Raw genomic sequence first — 25,208 nt, 5'->3', positions numbered from 1 at the left:
ACCAAGTTTGTACTACAAATCACCTAAACTTCTAAGTCTTTTGTCCTTTCAAGTGTAAAAGTCTGCCACATGGACCAGCGGCTTTTCAGAACTCAACAGTTCAACTTTGTACTTCTTTGTTTTTGTTTTTGGAGATGGTCTCCCGTCACCCACTTGTACCTCAGACTGATTTCAAATTCTCACTGTAACTAAGGGTGACCTTGTCCTCCTTTGAGAGGCCTGTGCCACCACACCTAGTTCCAACTTCCTCCTTCCTGTAGTAGATAGCCCCATGCTACATCTTAAGAATTGAAAAAGAAAAAAAAAACTTAATTCACAAGATTCCCTTCTTGTTGTCCCATGCAAGATCTTAGTATATGTCTAATATATTGCATTCATGTAAAAATTTACAGCACAAATCTCTCCTTGCTCCTCACTTCTTTTCTCTATCTCTTTCCCCCTCTCCTTCTTTCTCTCCTTCTCCATCTCCTCTCTTTTTCCACTTTCAATCCTCCAAGGTAACCAAGAATTTGAATCTTGTTCGTACAATCCCTACACTTTTTATATTCACACAGATTTTGTGTATCATGTGCTTATGTCTTTGTATGACATGATAGTTTACAGTTTTGCAATTTAGGTTGTGTGTGCTTGTGTGTATGTGTGTGTTGTGGATGAATAAAATGGCATCCTGTGACATTAGAAGTACTGTATTGCTAAAGTATGATAAAGTATTGTAAAGTATATTGATGTATATTGTATGTAATATAATATATACATATCATATAATTTTCACCTTAAAATGTACTGCTAAAGTCATCAGGAATATGCACATATATTCTTCGAAGATATTTTAGAACTTGCACAGCTGCACCAGGCACAATAGCCCCAAACTAGAGCCAGCCTGATGGCCATCCAGTGGTCCATGCTGACAAGCAGTGAGACCTGTTCACAAGGCTGAGTCTAGCCCGTTAATAAGAATGAGCAAGCCATTGTGGCCCACGCGAAAGGGGAAGTTCTACAGATGAAATGCTGAGGGAAGGGATCCAGTCACAGCATTGTGCTGTTTATGATGTTAGCAGCTGTCTTAGGTGTGGGGCACAGGATGCTTAGTGACTGAACAGGAAAAGGAGAAGACCTCTGGATTTCTGGGAATGTTCTGGGTGCTGGTTAAATGGATATGCTCCAATGTCAAAAAACAATCATGAATCCATGAAGTTGATGTATCATTTAGTTCTTGCTGAATAACAAATGCCAATTCAAACAAGGCTGTAAAATAAGAAATGTACACTATTGTTCATGGGTTGAAGATACAGGGAAATCTGGTCTTGGGGATTCTTGTTGGTGCATTCACAGTCAGTCGAGAGTCAGAAGCATAGCTTTCCTGATGATATTGGCTGTCCCCTCCTTCATGGTTAGGGGTAAGCAGACTGTGCAGGGGTACAAAACAGCCTTCTTTAAAACAGGTTGGTTTGTTTGAATAGTTTTTTTTTTACCAATGTTAAGCAAGCCTAAGCTTAGTCACTTGCTGATGTCATAGAGCCAAGAGAATGAGGAAGAACGTGAGGCCTTTTGAACAGTAGTCTCAGACTGAGCAATGACATTCATGTCCTACCCAAACCACCACAAGTAAGGAGTGATGAATGGTGGTGTTTTAAACATCAATCTATCCTACTTAGGATAAACACACCTTTTTATGTATATTAATACAAAAGTTTTAATAAGATGAATTATTATCTATGCATGGTCAGTCTATCTATACCCATTGAGTATTGTAGTTGCTTTAATATCTGTACAGCCTTCTGTGCCATGAACATATAGAGTTATTTATCCTTTCTCCTGCAGGTGGGTGATTTGAATGATTTCTGAGAGATTGCTGTCATGAACAGACCTGGCATTAATATCCATGTACATTGCCTCCTAAGATGTATGTCCTGTTTGAGTTGTACTTGGTTTTCAAGGATATCATTGCAGTGCCTGTAATGAGTCTGTCTCTGTCCCAGCAGCCAACTCCCAAATAATAACATGGAGACTCTTTATTGATTATGAAAGCTTGGCCTATAGCTTAGGCTTGTCTCAACTAGCTCTTCTAACTTAAATTAACCCATCTATATTAACCTACGTTCTGCCACATGGCATTACCTCTCTTCACCTCCTCTGAGCCCTCAATATCTGGCTGGCTGCTCCACCTTTCTTCTTCCCAGAGTTCTCTCTCTGCCCAGAAGTCTAGCCTAAACCCCCTGCCTAGCTTCTAGCTGTTCAGCTTTTTATTGCACCAATAATAGCAATACATCTTCACACAGTGTACAGATATCCCACAAGTACCTTCTGGGGTGTTGGTCTCCAGGTTGAAAGATGAAGCTGAACAATCTTCCAAAATACCTGTAACACATGCTGTTTCCCTGACAAGTGTGTGGGGAGGCCTGCTGATCTAGGCACTTGCCATGATTGATTTTGAAATGAGGCTTCCTGTTTCTCCCACGAAGGTGGATCTCTTTGTGGTCTTGATTCACCTTTTTTCTGATCAATGAAGACAATGATCCTTTTTCTATTTATTGTTGTTTTGGTTCTAGCAAAATGTATTCCCTCTTATGCAAATGCATGTGTTTGTTTTGCTTGCCTTTTGAAGCCTTGTTGCTTATGATAATTCTTTATAGAGCTCAAAGCCATTTCTGTCACACATGTTCTTTGCTAACATCTTCGTCCTGTTTACACAGTTTCTCACTTTATTGAAGATTAGATTTGCATTTAATTGACAGACTTCTCAAGTTTAATTGTACTTGAGGCATCTCAATGCAATCTTTAACTATTCAGCGACTGAATGTACTAATTTATATCACTTAAAATACCCAAATTTTGGTTCTCACTTTTAAGGCTTTAAAGTGTCTAAAGATATGCGTGGTGCATAATGAGGACATGATGTCTGATTTATCCCCAAGATAATCACCTTTGAAAGTGTCTCTAAAGTACAGTCTATTTTTATAGCCATGGATGATCATATGACAGAGTTTCACCAATCATGTGTAGACCTCTGTGATCCTTTGGTTAAGTCATCTGTATTTCTATTTCTATCTATCTCTTGACTATCTTAACTCAACAACACAACCCAGCAGGCAGGTTCCACTGTTCTTCTTTGGCATTGCCTTGATTATTGCTACTTGGCTTTCTGTTACTTTATCAAATACCTGAGACATTGCTTCATAAAGATTATGTTGGCTCACAGTTTTAAATTTTTTTGGCAATGAACCATTGACATAATTGCTCCGAACCTGTGATGGCACAGTATATGACAGTCAAAATGTTGGACAAGGATATCTCTTTACTTCATGGTAGCCATGTGGAAGAAAGAGAGAATAAAGAAATAGCGTAGTCCCGCTGTGACCTAAGAGAATGTAAGGAAGAAGTGGGTTCTCACTGTGACCTACAAGACAGAAGTGGGGACCCACTGTAACCTAGGATTTTCTAGAGTATCTCCCCAGTGACATGAGGCCTCCAATGACCTCTCAAGGTTTCCAGAGCTTCCCAGTGGGATCGTGGTAGAGACCAATCCTTAACACAGCCCTTTCAAGAGAAATTTTGGCTCTTTATTCATAGGAATTTTTTTTTAGTTTTTTCTTCTATGTAAGAAAAGTCTTAAGTCCTTAGTAACCTGCTTTCTCAAAAGTGTTTTTAAGGCATCATTTTTATACTTCCTATTATTGAACAGTATTTTGAGCCCTTTTATAAATTCAGTGTAGTTTTATCTATAATTTTTACTTCATAATCTCACCAATAAACATATGCACATACTTCATGGCCTACTCTTGTATACAAGTAATCCTAGCAATGTTTTCCTGTGTTCATTATGAAATATTTATGTATGCACTTGTACTTGGTAATAGTGTCTAATTATCTAAGACTCAGGGTCCAATTGATCTGATAAGTCACAGGAATAATTGGAAAGAATGTTTATCTTTGGCATCAACCTGTGATGTTGTATAGAAATGGAATCTTTTAAATGAAAGTGAGAGATCACAGATGGTCCTTGGTAGAACGACACAGACCACACTAGGCTGGATGGCAGAAGGCTGTACTAGTCCCACTGAGAGCCCTAGTTCCTTTGAATAATTGAGGCTGTCTGTGGCAGAGATGTCTAGGGTCATATGGTCCACTATAATACCTTCCCAATGAAGTGCTATGGGCTTTAAGCGTGGACTTCGTGGGGTTTCTTGTAATAGCATAGCTTAACTATTTCAGTAGTAAAAGCAGCTTGTGTATCTTTAAGTGTGTTTGGGAGGGTGGATTTACCTAACAAGTAATCAATAAACATACCCTAATGAATAGTAGGTTTTTTTAAAATAAGAATTTATTTTAAAGGGGACTTCAGTAAGCAAAAATGCCCACTCACTTTTTCCCAATTCCTGGTTTCAAGGTAGTATGGTTTGACAACAGGGATGTCCAAAAAAAAAAAAAAAAAAAAAAAAAGACAGCAGAAACATGGTTAATAGTTCCTCTTTATTAGCCTGTTGTGCTTCCTTTCTGAGACAAAAAAAAAAAAGTGTCTCCAATTGTTGCCCAGGTGAGACAACTAGATAAAGCACTTGCACCTAAATAGTGAAAGATGGCATCCTGCTCCTTATTGATTAGTTCATCTTGCCCCCAGTTTCTACTGGGAAGGAAGAGCATTGTATTAGGGTTTCTATTGCTATGAAGAGACACCATGACCATGGTAAATCATTCCAGTGTGGTAATTCACCTACAGTTCAGAGGTTTAGTTCATTACTGTCGTGGCAGGAAGCAAGACGGCATGCAGACAGACATAGTGCCAGAGAAGGAGCTGAGAGTTCTTACATCTTGACTCATGGGCAACAGGAAGTAGTCTGAGACACTGGGTGGTATCTTGAGCATATATGAGACCTCAAAGCATACCACCACGGTGACATGCCACAGCTTCTAATAGTGCCACTCTCTTGGGGGGCAATTTTCTTTCAAACAACCACAGGTATGTTTTAGTCGGTTCACCCAACACTAAGGCCAGTACTTAGGAGAGTGAACTTGCTTGTTGTTGAGTTCTCATTCGTAGAAAGAGAGAGACAGAGACAGATGCCTGAAAACCTGCACAAATAACTGTGTTCACAAACAGAAAGCAGTAACAAAAGTTGTCTCTCTGTTTAACCCTTCATGTCCATGTTAATAAAGCAGTAACAATTCTGTTCAAAGTAATGTATCTGAATTTTTCATATGTATGTGAACTTCCTGATGGTTTAGTATGGGATATTTAAAAACCTAACTTCCCAACTGTGAGATGCTGTTTGGGTATTTCTTGTTGAAGACATTTCTTTTTCCCCAGTGTAGCCTCTATCAGAATCCCTTAGAGCAAGTTAATCATCTTCATGGGCAGCAGGTAATGCAACTGAGTAATTGCCTGCTAGAATGTATAACACTGGGAAGACTGGGAACAAGAGAAGGAAGGACATGCAGATGGACCCCTTTCTAATGCCTTTTCTACAACGTAATCTATATCCATCTTGCTTTCATGGCACTCTTAACTACATAAAGTAGATTTCACTAGTAAAGGGGAGAGATCACCAAATTGGTTCTTTTTATGACTACATTTAAATCAAAGGGCTATATTTTAACTTGGGCCTTATGTTTTTCTTAGTAGCATTTTGACTTAAAATGTTGGTAATATTTGCTCATAAGAATGAAATGAAAACATACGTATGGGAGGCAAACAAGCGTAACGCGTGCATTTGTATGAATGGCTTGTGAAAAAGGAAGAGAACATGCTAGCAGAGAATAATATGCTTAAGCTTTTAAAAATAACGAACAAAATCTAAATCATTTGTTTGTGAATTAGGTCCTTGTGTCTGAGACAAAATATTTGGTAAGAAGAAAAATCCAATGAATGTTTAATTTGTTGGAGATGGAAAACACTGAAAGATGCTTCTTTAAGTATACATTGTATCTCCAGCATTAGTGTTCGACTGTTGTTGAGTATAAAGTCTATTTTTGTGAATAGCATAAGCTATTAAACATAGTGCAATAACAGATTACCTGTTAAATACTTTGTGTCTTGTTGTGGTGGGATACACTGACCTTGAACATACTCACACATCACACATGCTTTATTTATTTAAAAGTGGAACATAACCTTTCTTGGCAGTTTCCTTGCTTTTACTTGAAATGTTATGTAACAACAGCACTTGGACCAATTGAAAATTTCCTATCTATGTCTATTCCATGTATTGTTATAGGGAAAGGAAAAGGTTTGTGCTGCCAGGTTCCGACCACAGCTCGTCAGTTCTCTTGTGTATTCACTTCTCTTCTCCATGGAAATTAGTTCTCACCAACTTAGAGCTCTGTTATGTTTGATGTGTGTCCCTGAGCTTAGGGTCTCTGCAGAAGGTTAGAGACAAGATATACACAAACTCAAATTTATATGAGTGCTGTTTGACTGTAACCCATTTCAAACCTATATGGATCTGTGTATTATGAGTTTTGGTGGAGTATTTTTTTGTCAAATTAAATGAAGACATTGGACAATGTATAAAAGATCTCTTGAATGTATTTTTAAAAAAGTCAGATGATAGCAACATGCATTAGGAAATAGCATACACCAGACCCAAAAGAAAGGAAATCTGCTAATTTCCACTAACTGAGCTTTTAGTTTGGAGGTGTATGTGCTAGCCAATACAAGTTCAAACTAAAAGCTCAGTAAGTGACTTAATTTGGGTTCTCTGGAAATAAACCCCGATACAAACATTGTTTTAAATTAGATTAGTGTTTCTGGCATCACTATAATAAAACCATGAAAACAATCTGGTGAGGAAGGAAGTTATTCAAAGGCATGGTTTGGGCCAGCAAATTACAACTATGGGCAACTTGTTTTCAGTCCCCTAAGCATTTGGGGAGATTCTACAGAATATATACCTATGAGTATTTCTTTTTTTTTATGTTTATTTATTTATTACGTATACAATAGTCTGTCTGTTTATATGTCTGCAGGCCAGAAGAGGGCACCAGACCTCATTACAGATGGTTGTGAGCCACCATGTGGTTGCCGGGAATTGAACTCAGGACCTTTGGAAGAGCAGGCAATGCTCTTAACCGCTGAGCCATCTCTCCAGACCCCTATGAGTATTTCTTGCCCGGAGTTAATGGTTTCATAGCAATTTGAGACAGTTACAACTCTAATAGAAATGCAAGCAGCTGGAAGGAGATAGACTTTGCTACAGTAGCTGGGCCAAAGGGTTACGAGCTATGCATTGACAAGTGGCTGATAAGGCCACCAAAAAATAATAATAATAATGCTACCACTACAGCCATGCAAATTTTGGGAGTATTAGGCATAGCATTTTTATATTTGACAATTACCAGGTGTACAGGGGCAAGAAAACACCTCTGACATCTAGCATTATATTTTTGAAGACACCATCACTAAATACAAAAGTGACTGCCATTGCTTCATCTAACTGAGGATCTTGTCCAGGTTCTCTCCAAGCCCTAACTAGACTTCTTAGGCTTTGGCATCATCAATACCAACTAATAAGACTCAGATAAGTGGGATCCCATCTTTAGGCTTTCCTAAGTTTAGGGTCAACATGAGAATTTGGATTTCTAACAAGATTCCTGGTGACATTGATAGTTCTGGAGACTCTGAGTCGTTGGGACCAACATGCTTTGCCTGACCTGTGCTGAGCACTTCTTTGCTGAGTCATTATTGTGTTACCAAAAGCACATTGTCTTGTGGATTTGTGAAACTGGAGAGGCCCTGACACATTTTCAAACCACTTCTTACTGGAAAAATTAAACAGGGGAGCTTTCCCATATCTCAAGAAGGTAGACAACTCAAGAGTGAAATCTTTTAATGGCAACTAAGTCTGTCATATTTATCTAATTTTCAGCCACACAAGGGATTGAAACCAGGGCTTCGTGCATACTAGATAAGTTTTCTCCTACAAGTACATGCTCAACCTTTTTTTACTTTTTTATTTTGAGACAGGCTTGTGAACTTTTGATTCTCTGGCCTCAGCCTCTTGAGTAACTGACACGGCAGGCCTGTGCCACCAATAAAATGTCTCATATGTATGCTCATTTTTCATTAGCCTGTGTTGAAACAGTAATTCATAAGGAGGAGTCCATTTATAGGAATTATGTTGTTACATCTTCAGATTGGCATTTATGTATCACATAACAAATTACACATAATAATTTTATGATTTTATGATTGATTAGGCTATTAGTCTCTGCTTTATCATGAAATATTTGCTAGGGTGTTTTATATTAGCGATCATGAAACTAGACAACATATTCAGGTTTTTAAAGACCTGTCTAGAATTCTTTAATTTTTGTTGTTTGTTTACTTGAGACAAGAGGTCTAAGTTCATATCCCTTGCTGGTCTGGACTGGCCTCATCCTCTTGATGACCCTCCTGCCTCCTCCCCTTCCTGAGTTCCTGGGATTACAGGAATGCATTACAATGCTTCACCCAACTCTTCCACTTTTCCTCTTATAGTCACCTTAGAATGTGACTAGATGAAAATGGAAGTGACACATTGAGTTCTTATTGAACTTCAGTGGCTGTCATCTGGAAGTATATTAAATAAAACCAGCACTTGATGATGTCTGACACCTCTAGTCTTCAGTAATTCCTGCCCTCTGATGTCAAGGACGGGTGACTGTTTCCTCCTTGCCTGTTGGGTGGAATCTTAACATGGTACTTGCCAGTTTCTCACATCTGGTTTTAGATATGATATTTTCCCATGAATCTGGAGACTGTAAAAAGAGTTTGTGTCTTATTCCTGTCTCTATGACTATCTTGTGTCACAGTGCCAGGTACAGAGCAATGTGCCTTTCAAATCTGAGGTCATGAGGAAATGTATTAAGTAGTGAAAGCAGAGAAGACCTAGGTGTAAGCAGAAACTGAGTCACAGGTCAGGGCCCACTGTCCACTTCCAAGCACATGTCATATGTAATGTGAGTCTAGGTTGGCTCTCTCACTGGTGTGGCTATCTGGGAACAGGACAGGGTTGGTGGAACTCAGTTGACTTTCCTGTCACCAGTAAGGTGAATCACAGCTTTCTTGTGCTATTTACCATACATCAATCCAGGAGTTATCAGAAAGGATTTTAATCCTCTGCATTGAGCAATTTAGAGGCATGTCTACCCACTTCCAAATTTTTTAAGCCCTTCCAGCATATGAACACCTACTAAGGGAAGTGCAGAAGGTCAGCTTTTGCTTGTTATCTCTACCTTCTTACCCAAGCAAAGAAAAGGGAGTAGTGTCTTAAAATGATTTACGATAGAACTGAACTGAAGTCACCTGACCCTGGGGTTATGAAATTAGTTTCACTACAGTCATAAACCATAGATACTGTATATTTTAACCCTGTTGGAAGACATTTCTATAGTTTCCTTATAAAAGAAAAAATGATAATGATTGATGAGACGTAATAATGCCTCTGGGTTTCATAACACCACCTCTTTCTTATAACCATGGAATCGCTTTAAAGTATTCAAGATTTATAGTTGGCATTATTCTCTAGTTTTTACTTTAAATACAGAATAGCCAAAAAAGCTTATAGCAACTTTAAGAGTCCATCCTTATAGTACAAAAACTGGCTAATAAAGGCGAATCACGAATAGGAAAAATTCAATCTTACAATATTAATAGTAATCAAACTTACAATATCTATAGTAATATATTAGTTATATTATAATAGTGATTCATCATTTCATGAATGCCAATGTAAATTATATAACATAAATTATGTTTGTCGGAATTTATCTGTATATACTAGCTGTTGTGACAAACGGAGTCAGAAATGACTTCAGAAAATAGAGCAATCATGCCTGAGTGTTCCCAGCTTATCTCCACATTATAATTCAGAATATCAGGTTCCTTCCTTAACATGCATCACACTGGAACCACATTGTCAAAGGGATTGAAACACAGTGGTGCCCCTGTGTGCCTATTAGTTTTCTTAAAGTATTTTGTTTATAATATACTTTGATCATCTTAAGTCACCCATCCCCATATCTGGCTTCCTACTCCCTCTGCTCCCCTTCCTCTGCCTGCAAGCCTTCCTTCTGCCTTCATGTATATTCTCTTGATTTCTCTTTACTTTAGTTATTATAGTTATATATAATATAACTATAATAATATTTTATTTTAATTTTTTTATTTTTTTATTTTAATTATTTTAATTTTTTAAATATATTATTTAATAATAATATTTTAAATGTATAAAAAACCTGCTGAGTCCCTTTAGTCTTTCTCATATATATTTAGGGTAGGCTACTCGGTATTGGGTAACCGAGTCTCACCCCTAGAGAAAACTGACTCTCCCTCTCTCAGCAATAATTAATTGTCTATAACATTACTCTTCATTTAAAGGTGGGGCTCTGTGAGACTCTCCTTCACCGTTTGGGCATGTCAACTAATATTGCCATTGTTGGGGACTTGTTTTGACATCTTCATAGATACAGCCTCCCTGTCTTCTATTGAAGACACAGCCCATGCCCTGTTCTTCCACCTCCTCTTTTACAGTGTTTCCCGAGCCCTAGGTGCAGGGCTTGTGTTGTAGATGTAGTTAGTAATCAGGCTTGGGAGCCCAGAGCCAGTTCTTCTCTACATGTTGACCATTTGTGGCTTTCTGTGTTGGTCTCTATCTCTTTGATGCGGGGTGAGAGCTCCGCTGAATCTCTGCTGTATAAAGATAAGCATTTAGGGTGTAGTTAGCTTAAGAACGTGATAAGTCGGAGGTTCTCCTCTAGACTCCTCGACATCATCAGTCATAGGTAGACGGCTAAGTTTATATTACCAGGTATGAATTCTCTCCTGGTGAACAGGTTTTAATTCCATCAGAGAGTAATTGGTTATTCCCAAGATATATGTGCCCCTTACTGCACCTTTAGGGGTATCTTGCCATACTGGCTATTATTGTGTTTTGTAGATATCACAGCTGGGTATAGATGTTGGCTGCTTTTTCTTCCTTGGCAGCTTACATGGCACCTTCTTGTACTATGAGATCCAGACTATAGCAAGGAGGCTTTTCAGTCAGATCCAGCTCATATTCTGTAAGTCCTATATTCAATGTGTATGATGTCTTCAGCAATAGGGATTTAACTTCAACGTCTGAGAAGTAACCATGAAACAACGGCAATAGTCATCTATATTGGTTGGTGAGGGACTGTCTTAGGCTTCCCTGACCAAATCTCAAGAGGATATTTCTCTTGTCTGGTACTGGAATTTCTAGTACAAAGACCATGATGCTTTTGATAGGAAGGTGTGAATTAACACCCTAGTAACATAACATTATTAGCATATTCACACACATATGGTGTGTAACTTTAGGTAAACATAAAATGTTTCCTTAAGGCCTTTTCAAACATCCTCAGTGATGTTTATTCCTTATTCCTCCACCTTTCACTGTACTGTTATCCTTTCTTTTTCTTAAGCTGAACCCTCCCATTGTTTCCACTCCACTCATAGGCCCCCTAACCTGCTATTCCTCTCCTGAGCTCTTTCTGTCTCCCTCCACCTCCCACCATCCCTTTCTATTTTTCTGATTTCTACAGCTACTTCAAGTTATGCACTCATCTGAAGATCTGGGAGAGGAACCACAAATAAGAGTGAACCTAGAGTATTTATCTTTCTGGGTCTGAGTTGCTACAGTCAGTAAACTTCATTATAAAGAATTTGCAAATGAATTAAAAAAAACATTAAGCAGTGAGATTAGCCAGACCCCAACTTTGTACATCTCAACGAACCTGCTAGTTAGAACTGTCAACATGCTAGGCACCTCCAGTTAGGTGTAGCAGATGCCAAAGGAGAGTGGTGGGGATTTTGATAGAGGCCAGTCCCTGCATGGAGAGAACCTGGCTACTTGAGGTAGCAATCTTTCAGCTTCAAAGGCAGCAATATAGTAGAATATTACCCAGATTCTCTAGACATATATTGACCTGTCTCACATTTTGTGAATTTCTGATTTTATAAACCAAGGCTGAAAAATCAGATTTAATGCAAAATCCATATTTCTGTCTTTTTTTTTTAAAAAAGAAAAATCAGATAAGACATACTTGGGCATGTAGATTAGCAATCTAATCAGGAAGAGTGGGTGACCACCATTTGCAACCCAAGCATGGTTTCTGTGTTCACCACAATTACCACTCAGCCTGCCTCACTCATATACCTCCTACTTGGCTCATTTTCAGTTTGCTGTCCTTAAGAAATCCTATGCTCATTTCAATTTCACCTGGGTGGAGAATTTAGGCCCCTGGCAATCAGAATCCTTTTGATGCCCATGAAACCAGGGAAAGAGTATCCAGCTCCATTTCCAATCGAGTTGCAAATGGTCAACCCTAAACCACAGCAATGTAAGCAGGAGACAGAAGCATGTGTTTAGAAGTAAGTATATAATTAGGACACACTCACTCCCTAAGCACCCAAATCCTCTATCCTGATAAAACCCTAGGACGGCTTACCACTCTCGAAATACACACTTAGGAAAAAAAAAGAAAAAAGAAAAACCTAAACTAATTTTAGGTGATCGAGAGAAGGGCACTCTCCAGGGACTTGTCTTGAGTTCATTCTAGGACATGTGACAGAGGCTGCTCGGTGTTTTCTAAAGGCAATGCACAGGCTGAGTCAAGACAGTGGTCCGTGCTAGGGCTGAGGCTGGGCTCTTCCCATGCTTCCTAGGTCTTAGAAGGAGCCAGCACGCACAGACCATGAGATTTACTTGAGCTGAGATCCACACAAGGGCAGCTCCTTTCTTTGTGAAAAGCCTTCAGACAACCCAAGACTTAGAGGTGGTGTTCCACTGAGAAGAGCTTTACCCGAGCTAGCCGCCTTCACCACTGCAGCATGGACTCGCTTTAGATGTCGATTCCTGCAGGAGATAAATCCAGAGAGTGAATGTAACCCTTGCTCTCGGGAAATATTTCTAACGAAATAGCTGCTGAATCTAGAATTGGCCTTTGAATAATCCTTTAGTCCTTAAAACTTCCTACTAATCATCTTCGGGTTTGTGTGGCTGAACAGTGGGATTCCTCTGTTTTATTTTTTCCTGTCTCTCTAGAGGGCATCAATCACCATTGGCAGACATGTCCTTGCTCTTCACGCTAAGGTCATTAAGGTGTTATAAACTAGTGACAGCTGGCAAAGTCAGCTGAGTCTTTTATGTGACTTTGGTATATGTCAAAATTTGCAAGTTTAATGTCTTACACAGGAAACACAACACCCTGTCTCCACAGGCAATGATGCTTCTATCTCTGTGGCTTCATCCCAAGTCTAATCCACGAGTTCATGTTATTTCTCGAACTCCAGAAATCCCTCAGTTCAGACACTCTAAAGTTAGTATCATTCTGCATGAAAAGTTCATTTAAGAGCAACAAGCCCTTGATGAATTGTGATTATTGCTGCCATTATGTTACTCTAACTGTTTTTCCGGGTGTTTCCTTGTTGTTTAGCAATTTGCCAGATTGTTTACAATTTGAAATAACTTTTCTTTTTTTTTAACTATGACTTTTTTTTGCACTTATTCCACTTTTCTATTTGCTTGTCTTTTTTTTTTATAGCCTCTGGCTTTTTACAGGAATAGTTAAATTAAATTAGACTCCTAATGGCAAACAGAGGAACAACCAGCTGAGCAAATAAACAGGCGCTACAAACTGAAGAATTAGGTAGGGAGAGTAGAAAGCCAGCATCTTCCAAACAGATCATAGAGAGAGAGAAACTCCCGGCGAAGGGTTAGAAATAGACTGGGCTAATGGCAATGCTTGGGAGTCCCTATAATTTTCCACAAAACCCTACTCTTGTTACAAGGACAGTGCATCGGGAAGACTGTTCCATGGGGTCCTTCTCTGGGGTCATGATTCAGCGAAAGACACCCCACTTATCCTAGGAAAGCAACTTTGAAATCGAGGAAAACATTGGAAGGGTTTGCTAGTCTTTCCTTGGCACATTCCATCACCAGGGTCTTTGAACATTTTGTCTTTCCACAGAAAGGGCTTTGTTTGGAATAATGGGGGTGCAGCCTACATTAGGAGGCAAGAATTTAGGTTCAAATTGTGATTCTTTTCGAAGTCACTTTGGTGGTAAGCTTCTGTTCCTTCATTTGATGAATGATGGGAGTTCTTGAATAATGTGCTGAAAATATATTCCCTCCTGATTACAAAATCGTTCCCTTAACCTGCCTTCGACCAAAGCACGAGCCTTCCAAGATGTGGACTTGCACTTAGGCATTCTGAGAACAATCACACTATCCCATTGATAAGGTACCTCTGGAGTGTTTATCAAAATCAAAATTGTTTTCCACATTCATAATCATGTTGATTCTTAGCTCTAATAGACGACAGTTGAGTCGAAAGACAGTACCCACTGAGAAAAGAAAACTCCTGGGCCTCAAAAGCAGGGTCCTGTATGAGAATGGTGTCCTAGAGCCAGAACGAAACTCTGGAGGCCTGGAAGAGGCCCACAGCTGACCCAAGTGGTTTGCTAAGGAAGCCATCACTGCCTTAACTTGTAATATGAGCTGCTTCTTAGATGTTGAATGACTAGGATATGATTACATATATAACTTTATACATGTGTGCATACATGCACACGTGCACACACACACACACATGCATGGTAAATAACCCTTTCTACACCACGACTGTAGAACTTTCGTGAAAAGTCATGGGAATCATTAGGAAATGCTATAACACACCCCAGGGTATGGCAGAAAAGCTGTAAGAAAAGCTAACTGATTCTTTCTCGATGCTTCTGCTTAGGCCATAACTGATAACATACGACTGGTTAAGACAAATGACATAGCCTCTACACATTGAAAGACACACACACACACACACAAAATACATACTACACTTTTAATGAGAGGAACTTCCTTATAAGCCAAGGTTATAAATGCAGAGACGAGTGAAATATCATAGCCAGTCATCCAGCCAGGCTGCCACAGAAGAGAGCTGACGAGATCGGGTGCTAGCCTTGCCACCAGTGAGCCTTATATTCTTAGAAACCACTAACTACTTCAGGCCACAGGTTTGCACTTAGTGAAAGAAAAGGGTTTGACTATATAATTGCAAAAGTCCCTTTCCAAGACTTTGAAATCTTGTAGGATTTGACTATATAATTGCTAACATTCCTCTCCAAGGTCTCTGCCGTAATCTCTAGGTGCCTGGGAGATAATTGCAAAAGAAAATTTGGAAGGCACCTCAAAGCTCAGAAGTCTAAAGTAGGGGCTGTGTTAAGAAATCATAATGTCTGAGGAGGGGTGCATCCAGAAAGCGAGAGTGAAGACGGGATGGAGGTGGAGCTATGTGGAAAGACATCAGAACTTCCTGGTGCTATTCATCAGAAATGAAACTTGAAATTTATGCCCTGGCAGTGCTGAAGCTTGCATGGACAGCCCACATACGATGGTTCTGTTGAACTTGTCCATATTGGGCTTCATGATCTAAGTTGATGAGGATGACTGATCAAGTCTCTTCCTCAAGAGACACCAGATCTCATTGCAGATGATTGTGAACCACCATGTAGTTGCTGGGAATTGAATTCAGGACCTCTGGAAAAGGAAGCAGTGCTCTTGACCACTGAGCCATCTCTCCAGCCCCAAATTTCCTCTGTGATGTAAAGAGGAGTGTGCATATAAGAGCTATGTCGGATTGCAAAGGTGTGTTAGGGACTGTGCTGAAAAATCTCATGGTATATCATTACTGTTTTCTCTCTTCTTATTGACTAAAGATCTGAATCAACTTATGGTTTTGCCTATCTTGTCCTTGGCTCCTCCCCTCTCCTCCCTGTGCCTTTAGCATCTGTCATGCTGCCTCTCTCCTCGATGCTCCAGTGAGCACTCTGAACCCAACCTTAAGTATTCCAAACTCCAGAGGTCTATAATGAGAGAGGTACCAGAAAGAAGGCTTCAGAGGTGTATGTGTGTGTGTGTGTGTGTGTGTGTGTGTGTGTGTGTGCGCGCGCGCGTGCATGGGTATGTGCATGTGTGTGTGTGTGTGTATTCCTGAAGTAATGTGGAGGAGGGAGAGGATGTTCAACAGAATAATATCGTCTGAAGACCATTGTCTAAGCTGGTGTTCTACAAAGTATGATCAGAACAACATCTGCATGTTCTGGCAGCTGCCAGAAACACAGCATTCACCGCCTGTCCCAGATCTAATGCTGGGCTCCGACCCTGAACCTTAACAAACCCTAGTTCCTTTGTTTGCACATTAACTTTAGAGACTCACTAAAGCTCGCTGACGGTGCCTCTTTTTATATAGCAACATTTTTTAAAAATGTGTCTCAACTACAGAGTATGTGGGGCTCCCTTGTGATCTATAGCTGGTCCTGTATGAAAGAAATAGACCAAGGGTTGTACTTTTATAGATATCAGAGCAGATTCAAGACCTAAGAATCAACTATTTATACACACAGCACACCCTTAGGTGAAGCACCAAAAAGGGAATTTAGGCTAAAGAACTGTCTGCATGGGGAATGTCATTTATCATCTGTTCCACAGAAAAGGGAGCACACCGAGGGCTTCCGCTCCCAGATGTGATGATGATAAGGGTATTTATAGATCCAATGAGACCCAACTTTTAGCTCTAAACTCCTCAAAAGAATACTTCTAGTATCACTTTAAGGTCACAATGCAGGCTTCATTGCGGATCCATACACTGTATCCTGGTCTGTGGTATCCCCTCAGCCAACATCTTTTCTCCACACAAATCCTTTCTTATCTTAAAAAGATTCTTTGTTCTTCCTCGCCTATGTCATCAAATCACTCAAAAACATTACTTATTGATAAATGTATCAAATTCAACAATAAACCAGAATCCAGTTCATAAAGAGATCCAAGAAAAATCATGACCACATTGCATTGGCCAGGCTAAGCCACTCAAAGAATGTAACTCGAAGGGATGGGGCCACTTAGCAGGAAGGTGCCAGGTGTGTTTGTGTACAAATCCTGTCCTTCATCTTCTTTTAGAAATAAGATTTAGCACTATCCATTACTAAGCAATCACAATATGCAAAACATGGTCTTGTTTAAACCTTTTAACAGTAGCCAGAGGCTATCAGTATAGTAAATCTTACTTTTATATTTGAGATAATTGAAGGGCCAAGGAGATGGCTATGTGGGTAAAAGCATTTACTGAACAGGCTTGATGACCTCAGTTCAATCACCAGAACCCAGAGAGAAAGAGATAACAGACTCCTGAAAGTCTGACCCCACATATACTATCACACACAAACACACACACACACACACACACACACACACACACACATAATAAGATTAAATTTATGTATAAGACAATTAAAACTCCAGTAGATAAAATGAGCTTCCCAAGGTCAATTTTGTATAATGTACACATTTGATGTCAGTTTGGAGGAAGAATCTTATCTAGCTGGTGAGTTATCTTCTTTGTAGGATTCTTTGGCAACAATGTAATGTTTGGTTTCCTTGTAGGCCCTCTACAATAAGCCCTATTGCTAATTGATGTTTGCTTATAAGATGGAAGTTAATTAACTATACTGCTTGCACAGAATGTAGTTATTTGGAAAATTTTGGCAAAATAATGTATCCTGTGCTCATGCCCCTGATAAGCTTAAATGTATCTTGTGAATTCACTGCTTTCTTCCACCTTGACACGAGATGCCCAATTTTGTTTCTCTTCCTTTCTTTTTAAGCCCAAACATCTTTTCTTCTTCTAATTTTTTTATGTCTCAAGTATTTCCCACTTTGACCTAGAATGCACCGAACATCATATTGTTCCTTCTTTAGATTTCTGTTGCCAATGGCAACCTTGAATTGCAAGATCCAACATTAGCTGAATTGCACTAGGGATATCTATGACCCTGAACCTCATCCCGTAGTCACTGGCACCTGCTTGTCTAGGTGGCTTCCTCCTGGGTTGTGAGGGAATCCAGAGTGTCTGAATTTGATGTTTTTTCTGTTGAAACTTCACAGGATACAACAGTTGCTGAAACAGTTTCTGTTTAAATTTACTGGCACTGGGTTCACATCAGTAATTTGAATTTGAAAGCTGTACTCATTTTTGATTGTTCATTCTGACTTGCAATTCCCTTGACAAATATTCTTCCCCCCATAGGCCCCCAAATCATTTTCACTTCTTTGTCCATGCCCCTTTTATTAATTCTTGTCTCAAGAGTAGAGACCTCTGATTTTCCACAGGGCTTGTTACCCATCCTACTAGAATACAGAAGCCTGAACCTGAAGGCTGGAGACTCTACTCTGCTACCCAAGGAGCATCTTACTGTGCTTACTGTGGAGGAGTTTTGTTTGTTTTTTGTTTTGTTTTGTTTTATTTTGTTGGTGTTTCTAGACAAGTTTTCTCTGTACCTTTTGGGGCCTGTCTTGGAACCTGCTCTGCAGACCAGGTTGGCCTTAAACTCACAGAGATCCTCCTACCTTTTCCTGCCGAGGGCTGGGATTAAAGACACATCCCACCTGGCCATTGTTGTATTTTATTTAGTGTTTCTCAGTGGTTAGATACAAAAGGAATTTCTCATGGACTCAGCCATATTGAGTCCAAGTCTCATAGAAACTTATTCTAAGAAAACTTAAAGGAAAACAAACGAAAATCTAGAGTGGTTAGGATGCATGATAAAGTCTGCTGTTCCGACTTGGTCCTCTTGAATGATCCTCAGGTAGCCTGACTTCCTCGCTCTGTACTTTTCTAAAAATTCTGTACTTCTTCTAAAAATAAGATACAGCCTTTCAAGTCTGCTCAGGCTAGATCATGCATTCTATTAATGTATTTTAGGAAGGTTCTTTATGTTGTTTTAAGTATCCATTCATCCAGCTGGTGAAGTTGAAGCTAGAGCATTCTCGTCCCTGCAGCAATCTCTGAGTGTTCCACATGTCCAGAGTTCTGCCTCTTTCTCCTGTGTTTCTTTTAAAATAGATAGTAGATTTGGTTTTCATTTTAGAAAAACATTTGATGCCAAAAATAAAATAATCACATTACCCTGTAAGTAGAAAATAGAAAAAAAAATATTCATGATCCCCACATAGTTTATGTTCTCGTGTTTCCTTCCAAAAATTAGTTCTATATTTGTTAATTTCTTTCATATTCACAGACAATGTATACAAATCTAGGTGGATTTTGCAGTTATCAAATAGCAGTGTGATGGACATGCTATATTATATAGCGTTCATATATCTCTGTTTTCAGATCTACTTATCAAATTTAAACTTATTGGCTATATCATATTTTGTTAAGTAGAACCCTTTCCTGGAAACACTTGTGTTTTGTTGATTTTTAGTTTCTTTACAAATTTGTTTTACTATTTTTCCTTATCTTTAGCAATAAATTTCAAGATATTTTGTTTAAGATAATTAAAGTAATATATATTCAGATCTCCCAAAGGCAAAAAGATATCATCTAAGAGGATTAAAAGACTATCAAGAATTGCACTTTAAATATCTACGGTAGCTACTACTGGTAGAAGAAAGAATAAAATAGCTTAAAAGATCTAACGAGAACAAACCACCTGTGTCTGTCAAAGGCAACACAAGCACAGGAGGGAATATGATTCTTTTAAGCACACTTTAACGGGGAACTATTCTTAGTTGACTATATTCTGGAAGTAAAAAGAATCTCAAAAAATTTGAATGTTACTTTGTTATTTTTTGTTATTTTAATAAATCACAATATTGAAACTTTCTGCAGAGCTGACAGAAAGCATGGAGGTAAACGCAATAATACTACCAGAAGGCAAAATTTTTACTATAAGTAAAAAAAAATGAATACATTAGGAAGAAGCTATAATCTTATTTTAAAACTGAAGCTAGACATGGTGGTGTACACTTGCAATGTCAGCACTTAGGAAGCTGAAACAGCAGAAAGGACATGGGTTCAAATCCAGTTACGTAGACACAGTGAGCTCTAAGCTTGCCTGGACTGCATAGCATGGCTCTAGCTCAAAAACAAAAGCAAGCAAAGACATTTGAAATACCAGTATGCACCAATGATTTTTCACAATGCATTTCTTTACCAACTGGTAAAGGGTGCCTGTACTTGTAGGATCCAGGGCTGGCTTTAGCAAAGCCTTCAGAGGGAGAACTACAGTTTCTTTTGAAAGCCGCTGCTTCCAGTTTTGGTGCAGGGAACATACAAAAGTGTATGGGAATCTAACACACACACACACACAAATAATTAAATATATGAAAATCAAAAGGGACATTCTAACAAATCTCAGAGCCATCCTGAGAGCTACCCTCCTCCAACAGTCACACACCAGACATCTTACATCTTCACTTTGTTATAAACCAAAAGGGAGCATAAAATTGTTAAGACTAAAATGAGTAATTTAAATGCAAGGAAAAGAGAGAGAGAGAGAGACAAAGAAAGGGATAGAAAGAGAGAGAGAGAGAGAGAGGTGGGATTCCCCTCTGTATGCTGTGAATATCATTGGTTAATAAAGAAACTGCTTTCAGCCTATAGCAGAGCTATAGGGGAATAGAGGTAGGTGAAGAAAACTAAACTGAATGCTAGGAGGAAGAAGGCAGAGTCAAGAGAGATGCTATGTAGCCCTGTGGAGACAGACATGCTGAAACTTTGCCGGTGAGCCACTGCCACGTGGCAATGCAAGGTTAAATAGAAATGGGTTAAACTAATATGTAAGAATCAGCCAATAAGAAGCTAGTATTAATGGGCCAAGCAGTGATTTAATTGATATGATTTCTATGTGATTATTTTGGTTTCTGGGCAGTCAGGAAACAAATAAGCGGCCTCCTCCAACAAGAGAAAAGAGAAACAGAGATGGGGATAATAAGAAAATGAATAAAAATTGTTTAACTTTAAAAAATTATTATACTCCCAACTTCCCATTTTCAGAAAAATGTGTAATTAAAGGAAAAACAAAAATGAAACCTTTAACCATTGTCTTGCCTTTGGGGGAGAACTTTAGCACAGATGGAAAGTCATTGGTTCACACTGGTGACTGTTTTGCTTTTTGAGAGAGGGTCTAGATGTTTGTTACAGAGGAATACCAACTAAAGATGACACAGCTAGAAATCACCATCTAATGAATAGCAAAGAATTACCATATATATGGAGGATATGTCTAAAATAGATCTAGAATTTGACCTCACAGCCAAACTGCAAACCAAAAAGACAAAAACAGGTCTTGGGAAAATCAAGGCATAGCAATTACCAAGTTATCTAGATATTAAGTAACAACATTGATAATAGAGCCAGCTGACCTCGGTACCCACAAACAGGCAGTAATAGGAAATAGAAATAAATACCTGTAGAATATTCTTGCCAAATCACATATTTAATGGAATCTCATTAACTCCTAGTTTTGAAGAACCAACTTAAGTGGCGACACAAGCAACTAGGCACACAAACTCAGAATTTGGGTGTTTGGTAAGAAAATTAGACGAGACTCCTAAAACCTGAGACAGTAATAAATCCCTGAAGTGGGGGAAAGGAGAAGGATGTAACAGACAGATGTGACACATGAATTCTAGAGTCTGGTCTAAAAGGAAGCTAGAAAGGTTTGGGAAGAGATAACATTTGAAAAAATTGAATAACAATAATTATTATTTTCCTGAAAGTGGTTAAGATACTGTGGTTAGGTAAGAAAATGTCCTATTGTCAGGTGATGTGTGATACAGTGGTCATGATGTCTAGGACAGTTTCAAATGATTCCACAGATATTATAGACAAAGATAGTAGAAGATGCATATTCATTAAGAAAGATAAAGTTAATATTATCACCAAAGGTTGACATTGGGGTGTATTTCTGTTGTCACCATTGTTCATTTATTTTTCCTGTATAAGCAATCAACATCATAATGCTTTAAACCCCTACTCGGGGTCCTGGGAGCCCCATTCCCAAAAGGTAGATTTACCCAATCCAAGGCAATATGTTGTCCTTTTCTTTCTTTACTTTTTTTTTTTTTTTTTTTGTCAGCTTGTTTTTGTCTTAAAATACTTCTTGGAATCTTTTTATAAGTACAAATAGGTACTCGTAACATAAAGTAAGCCTAAGTAAATGTTGTCTCCTGGGGAAACAGGGACAACCTTGGACAATGAGGCCTTATTGGTACTTTATCCAGACTGATCTTGAACTCATGCTGGCGAGCCTCTGGCTCACGTCTGAGAGCAGCTGAGACTCAGGCATCAGCTTCTGCCTCCACACACAGTTCCTGCTGTCTGCCTGGCACATAAACATGCTGGATTCAGACCACTTGGAGCCTAATAAGTCAACAGCTTCTCACGCAGAATACAGGAAAAGCCGTTTTCTTAGGATCTGCCCAGCTTCACTTAGAGGTCATTTGTTGCACAGCAACCACAGGAAGCAGGAGAAAGGGCTTGCTCTCCACTTGATGTGGAATGAAGATGAAGATGATGGCAGAACTGTCACCCAGGCTTGCCTCCCATCTCAGTCATATCTGAGGAAAGCCCTGATCCCAGGCATTTAGTCCTCAGGTTAATGCAGGATCTGAAGAGAAACTGCCCTGGTGAGGGCTTCAGAGCTCACTCTGTCTTCAGATGTGACACACGAGTAGCTGTCTTCAAAACCCATCATTGCGCTCAGACCCTACCTGTGAAGATCAGGCCCCTGCTGCCAGGAGGTCAGCCTGTGAAGGGGGATCCTAAGAGTAGCACACTCAACCCGGGGTGGACAGATCTGTTTTCCTTCCTACGGATAACACCAGATTACTACATTACAGAATTGAAAAATGTCGCTGCACTGACAAATATTATATTATTTGATTACTGACAATAAAAAATATAGAAACGCTTGCAGGAAATTTTCAATTTTTGTTTTCTCCTGAAAAACCAGAATCTGAGAAGCCTCTACTAGAACCAAGTTGCTGGCACGACCTTTAGTTGACTCCAGTCTCTAGCTCCAATCCCACCCCTCCTACTACCTCTTACACAGCCTGCTTCCCTCACTCCCCTGATTTTCTTGGCCCCTGTAATCAATGGTCCTTGAGTTGCACTAGCTCCCATTGGATGGGGCCTTCTAGGAATGCCTCCAGAAATTTGCCTGTATACTTTTTATGCTTTTTTTCCAATGAACAAATTATTAGTTTATAAGAAAAGAAAAGGGAAAGTGTCTTACTTGACATCTAATAGTAAATACTATTTTGAAATTAGCTTATTAATAATTAAATGACTTTCCTAAAAGAATAGCTTATATGACATTTCATCAAAACTGTGAGGCAGTAACCTAGTTTACAATGCAAAAAAAAAAAATCTGCTTCTACCTTGTGATGAGAGGAAAAGTCCAGGATGGTTATGACTTAGCCACAGTTGGGTCAACAGTTACAAATGATCAGCATCATTATTAAAATTAAATTAACAAAATTAAGTCTTGACAGGAATCAAATTACCAACATCTTTTAAAGAGTGTTGACTGATTGTTTGACATTTCCTCATATTTTTTTCTTTTAAATGATGCTGACAACGATTATGATGATGTGTGATTTCTGAAATATCATGTTGTCTTATACCAACATCTTCAGAGAGACTGTCTGCTAGGTCAGGTCCGACACACCTGTAATTTAAGACCCACCCATCAACCCTAAATAAAAACTACCATTTTCCATGCCCACAACACAGGATCCTCTGTTGTTCTTCCTTTCCTTAGTTTGCTTGGAAATTAGACAAATCCCATGTGTGTTGAGTTGAAGGTTGTGAACTGATGGCGATGACGGGTACACTGGTCCAGTCTTCAGGGTGGGGCACCATTCCTGCCAACAATGGATCTGCTACCCAAACCCTCCCAAACTGTTGGAAGAGTGGGGGACAAAAAGACAGGTGACTTCTTGTCTCCAATCCTGCAGCGGTTTCTGTGAACCAGACAAAGAATGTGGATCTGTGTTGATGGTATCCTTGCTTCACCATAATCCTGTACATTTGGGGGCTGTGAGCATTCCTCTTCACTAGTCCAGTGGCATTCTCCCTTTCTGTCTCTCTCTCCTCATACATACATATATACACATATATGTATATATACATGCATAATTATATTTTCTTTGAGCGAGGAGAAAGTTGATTTTGAATACTCAGTCTAAGCCATCTTTTTTTTCAGATTCTATTTCATGTATGTGTTGGACTGGGTCATCCACGAAGATCCAGAATCCATTATCTGCCATCCTTCCAGATCATTGCTTTCTAGAAATCATTTCTAGTTTTCATTTGGAAAGGCAATGCGGTGTATACCATGAGTGTTGCACTCCAGAAAGGCCTGTTCCGTACTTTAATCACACAAGTTAACATTTCTTCAATAAACCACATAGGGCCTAGCATGAGAAGGAGACCACAAAAAGACCACAGATAGCCCTGGAGCTGTCAATCTTGATGACTATCACAAATTTACCAAAATTTTCTGTATTTTAGCATTTGGGGAAGTTTAGAGTTGCAGAGATGGTTGCACACAGAGACGTAGATTAAATGGCTAAGGCGTGACAAAATATCTTGGGCCTAAAAGCAATCATGAAAGAGCTGAGACAGTGGATGCTGTAAAGTGGCTGGCAATGTCCATAAAAGAGATTCAAACCCACAAGAACAGCTGTCCTGAGGACTGACTTCACCATGGAAGGTCTAAGAGTCAAGGCCAAGCTCACGAGGCTTCACTGGTTGCTGCCGATGGAGGATACACAGCCAGAGTGTGGCAAACGTAGAATGGGGGCTTGGGAGAGATAATAATCAGTGTAAGCAATGTGAGACAGCTGTATCGGCATCAAAACAACAGCAAAGCGTGCAGAAACTAGGCCCACTCACCCCTCCAAAATGAGAACCAAGGTCAGGCCCCCACGTGATCTGTGCACACTAAAAGGCTGAAAAGCACCAGAATCGGTTTCAGAGTTTTAAGGGCCTTCTGGGTTTTATTTGAATTTTTTTGCTTTTTAAACTAACCATGTAGCTCACACTAGTCTCGTACCTGTGGTGATTCTCCTACCTCATCCCCCCCAGGTGCCGTTAAAAAGCATTACCTCAAGGCTAATAAGGGCTGGAAAGGGGCATTGCCTTCAGGAGATTGCACGATGTTTTAAATCTGAAGTTTTTTTGGACACGGATAGCAGAGACTTCCTAGCAAGCAGCCTTCCCTGCTATAAGCACCCTCACTTCACTTCTGTATAAGTAACAAGCTTTTACAACCTCTTTCCCACAAAGGCAGCTCCATGAGTCTGTATGTGCAGAAAGACTTCCTTGACATTAAAAAGGTCTTCCAGTTTTCCAAGGCATAAAACAGATAAGAC

General features: G+C 39.3%; 1 protein-coding gene across 3 annotated transcripts in view; it reads left to right on the top strand.

Moving 5' to 3' along the window:
• Plcb1 (phospholipase C beta 1) overlaps window positions 1-25,208 on the top strand; it is a 675,692-nt gene that overhangs the window by 646,045 nt on the left and 4,439 nt on the right. The gene's annotated exons all lie outside the window — the stretch shown is intronic.

Source organism: Alexandromys fortis, unplaced genomic scaffold (genome assembly GCF_014885135.2).
Source record: "Alexandromys fortis isolate MF-2015 unplaced genomic scaffold, M_Fortis_MF-2015_v1.1 scaffold_6, whole genome shotgun sequence".
NCBI lineage: Eukaryota > Metazoa > Chordata > Mammalia > Rodentia > Cricetidae > Alexandromys > Alexandromys fortis.
Note: the sequence above shows the minus strand (reverse complement) of the source record. Positions and strands in the feature narration are given on the sequence as shown.